Below are 4,452 nucleotides of genomic sequence, written 5' to 3' on the forward strand. Positions count from 1 at the left end.
AAGTTTTTATTACAAGAAAAATTTAATTGTGTGGTGATGGACGTTAACTAGACTTCTTCTGGGGATCATTTCACAATATATACATATATTGAATCATTACGTCGTACAGCTGAAACTAATGTTAAAAAATAAACATAATAACACTATCGAATTAACAATAATTTCACAAAGTTTTCTGAAACCGCGGTAATCCAGCTTGCCTAGGACAGACTCAATTTACACCTTTGTACCAGCATAACTATTAAAAGTGTCTCCTTTAACTCTCAATATGCCCTGTTTAGATGACAAATTATATGAACACCTTGTAACAGAACTATGTTCAGATTTCCCCAGTTGTCTTAAATATATCTTTACAATGTTTATTGAAAACAATATCCAACATTGCATTTGATTGAGGTGTCTTTAAAAACTATATCAATTCTCTCTTCCACTCCATTTCTTTCATGCTAGTTATTTATTGAAGAAACTGGGTAATTTGTGTAATTTCCTGTATCCTTAGCTTGGCTGATCCTATCGTCTTGGTGTCTTAATCTGTCTCTGTGTCCTTCCTATTTCTTGCCATTTTGTAGTTAGATCTAGAAGTTTGATTAGGTTTAGGGTCAATTTTTGTGCAACAGTATTTCGTAGATGGTGCGTATATACTGTTGCATTGCATCAAGAGGCACGTGGTATCGGGTTATCTCACTTTTAGTGATGTTAAGATAAATCGGTGGGTTCAGGTTTTGTTAGCTTGATCCAGCTATTATAAGATTCCCATCAATGTTCCACTTCATAATTCTAATAGCCATGAATGTTTGTTGCCTAGTCCCAGGGCTTCATTAGGACCTGTGAACAGTAACTTTCTAATTCTACTAGTTCTGTGTCATTTGTTGCCCTTACAAACTATTTGGATATCCTGAAATATATAGCAGAATAAATGCTTGATTTTTTCCTTTTACCAATTTTCAAAATAAAGAGTAGGTGATCCAAGCGTGAATGATGATTTTTTTCTTTGTTAGTATTACTATGAATGAATTGATGGATTTGTATATATTAGATTATGTTTCAATCCATTAGTCATTATTCTTTTTTTAAGCCCAAACTGTTCCACTTTGGCCAAAGGGTGCCCCTTCAACCTTGCTCTTGGGTTCTTTTGACATAACCTCAGGAGTATTTGATAGCTACTTTGCTTTCTGTCATAATAAAATGTCACAAGCTCATCTTACACCATCCTTGCTTGCCCCCGTTCTAAAATCAGTCATTTCCTAAAGGAGTCCTGGTTCTTCTTAGTGGGCAGTGGCATTTAGATTATGAATTTGGACACTAGGGCTGCTCATAGGCATTGGATTGTCATTGCTTCTTGGCCTTTCAGTGGACACAGCTAGGATATACGTATTTTGTAAATAGAGAAAAATTAATCATGAATTCATACTACCATTGCCAATTCAAACTTTTGCTTATATAATTTACATCTAATTTCATTGATTTGATACCCGTTATCTCTTTATCTTTCACTGCAGACCTTGGTTTCTATCAACACTACGATACCTGCTATTATATATACACACATATGTGTAAAATATACATGCAACAGCATCTAATTAACAATACCGGTATTATTACTAACAGTTACTATTACTAAATGCAGTTTGATTTCTTTGCCATGCCTTTCTGTTTTTTTGGTACGCGGGCCTCTCACTGTTGTGGCCTCTCCCGTTGCGGAGCATAGGCTCCGGACGCGGTTCACGGGCCCAGCCGCTCTGCGGCATGTGGGATCCTCCCAGACCGGAACACGAACCCGTGTCCCCTGAATCGGCAGGCGGACTCTCAACCACTGCGCCACCACGGAAGCCCCCGGGAAGCCCCCTTTCTGTTCTTAGGATAAGTCCCACTAAGGATATACAGTCAAAATCATGAGTTTTAAAGTCAGTTTCTTATTTTTCCATGCGGTTATGCCAGTAACTTGAAATATACTTTGATTCATGACTTCCTTTTTCTTTTAGGAAATACTTTGCATTTTCTTTTAAAAACTAATTATGTAAAGTACTTACATGATGCCAAAGTCAAAACTATAAGACAGAGTATACGAAACGAAATCTAGCTTCCACACCCATGTTTTTCACCTTGTTCTTTTCTTATATGTAACCCTTTTTTATTAGTTTGTAATTTAGTCTGCCATTGCTGCTGCTTTAAAATGTGAGCAAATGCACCACACCTTTCTTAGGAGAGAAGCAACATATACATGGCCTCAGCCTTGCTTTTTTCACTTAAACAATATATCCTAGCGTCCCATGGCCTCCACAGAGATGGTCTTCATTCCTTTGTACGGCTGCACAGAACTGCATTGTGTGGATATACCGTGCTTTATTCAACCAGTCCTCTGTGGATGGACATGTGGGTTCAACAAACATTTACTGCATAACTAAACTGTGCCAGGCACTGGAGAGCAAGGCATGGTGTCTGGCCTCAGGAAACTCAAGAGTGTAGAGAGGGTGAACGCTTGCAATACAAGTACTTTCCTAAGGGAGTGAGATCTTGGATCCACTTAGCACAAAGGGCACATGGAACACGGAAGACAGTGTCCCACACAGCAGGGATACAGTAACTGTGGATTGCCATCTTGCTCCCATAGGGGTCAATATCTGGGAGATCTTGATAGGGTAGAATCCCCTTGGGAGGAGTTTTTAATCAATGTTTGAAACTGCTTAGAAAATGATGAGTGCCACCAATTGGCCGGAGAAAGAAAGACCAAGGGAAAGACGTAGAAAGGAAGGGTCCTAACCATAAAATTCCCCTGAAAAGAAAAAATGTAAGTTAATACAGGAGCTGTGGTTTAACAGTAAGAACTAACACCTGTATAAAATTTACCACGGACCAGAAATTGCTCTAAGCCGTTTAAGTATATTTAACTTTAACAATTCTACGAAGTAGGGACTATTACTACCCACGTTTTACCTTCGAAAAAAATTAGGGCACGGAGAGGTCGCCGAACTTTCCATCAAGGTCACAGAACGGGCGAGGGCGGTTGGGAGCGAGAAAGCACTCGCAGTCAAGATCCGCAGATCGGCTATCTGTAAGCGGTGCTGTCTCCAAGGCGAGACGAAAGCCCTTAAGTCTCCCTTCACTCTCACAGCCCCCTGGGGACCAGAGCCTACTCTTAGCACTCTCCGGGCGTGGCCTCTCCACCCCAAGATCCGAAAACCCCGCAGGTCATGCTCTAGGCGCCTTGCGGCTCGGGGGCCAGAAAAATCCCAAAGCCCTGCGGGACGGTGGGCGCAAACTAGGCCGGCCGGCGGGGCAAGGTGCGTTTGAGCCTCGGTGCGGGGCCGCACGCCGCGCACGCCTCCACGAAAAGCGGCGCCGCCTGCTCTCCCACTGCTTCCGGTGTCCGCCGCCCGTTTCTAGGCGCTCTCGCCCACGTCTTGGCGCAAATACGGAGTGCTTCCCCGGGCACCTACTACACAACGAAAGTTATGAGAAGTCACCGGCAAACGCCCTGGCAAAGCCGGGGACCGTGACCGGCCCCCGGGGAACCCAAGATCTAAGGTTCTCAGCTCCACCGTCCGTGTAGCCGCAGCAAGAGACCCGCCAGGAAAAAGTCGCACGGGTCCGTGGCTCCTTCCGCTGCCCCCACCCCTACCACTTAGAGGTGCCGACCCCGCACCGGGAGCCGCCCGAACACACGCTGGGAAACACCTCACGTGCACACCCGCGGGCGGGCCCGAGCCACACCCGGATCAGCAGTGTTTCTAGCGAAACCCCCGTCATCGCAGACCGTTTTCAAACTCCTCGCTTACCAGCGACTTTCGCCTTTTTTCCTTTTTAAAAGCCCACGACAATCAACATTAAAAATCTAGCTGCAGAAAAAGAAAAATCAAAGCTAACGCAGAATTCGGAGTCAAACACGCCTCACAATCACGTATTAGACACAGGACGATAAGCACTATCAACAACCAAACCATCGCAGGATTAAAAGGATCCTTCATAGTTCATGTCAGATGGGTAATGTGCCATAGTCGTAACAAGGTTGGAAGGAGGCACATGTCACACAAGCGCGTGAACACCCAATCATCACACTTATGAACTACAAAAGGATCAACGTGACTCGTCGGCTAAGGAGCCCCGGGTACGATCCACTAACTTCTCAGTAAGGGTGACAGATGTAGTGCATATTTACTTAGACTTGATATAAAAAGTCCTGTATATTTTATCACGATCACCGATATTGCCTGATATTTCTTTTGTTTCTACCTCAGTAAGTGAAAACAGAAACCAAATAGCGATGCGGCTATTATCCATGCAAATATACTCTCCATAGCTCCACCCTCTCTTGAACCCGGGTCGCTATTGCTTTACGGTAGTGCGTCGTGAAATGACGGAGCGTAGCCGCGGTAATGGCGGAAGCTAGCTTTGTGCTTTGCGGCAACGACGTTTGCTATGTCGGATCGTGATAGGCGGAGGCGTGCCGGAAGG

At 44.1% G+C, this 4,452-nt stretch overlaps 1 non-coding gene across 1 annotated transcript; it reads right to left on the reverse strand.

Annotated features, from left to right (window-relative positions):
* Nucleotides 1–3,971: 3,971 nt before the first annotated feature.
* On the reverse strand, nucleotides 3,972–4,075 carry LOC132512839 (small nucleolar RNA U13). The gene has a single exon (XR_009538358.1). It is a non-coding gene; the product is annotated as a small nucleolar RNA U13 (small nucleolar RNA).
* Between the last annotated feature and the right edge of the window lie 377 nt (nucleotides 4,076–4,452).

Source organism: Lagenorhynchus albirostris, chromosome 21 (genome assembly GCF_949774975.1).
Source record: "Lagenorhynchus albirostris chromosome 21, mLagAlb1.1, whole genome shotgun sequence".
NCBI lineage: Eukaryota > Metazoa > Chordata > Mammalia > Artiodactyla > Delphinidae > Lagenorhynchus > Lagenorhynchus albirostris.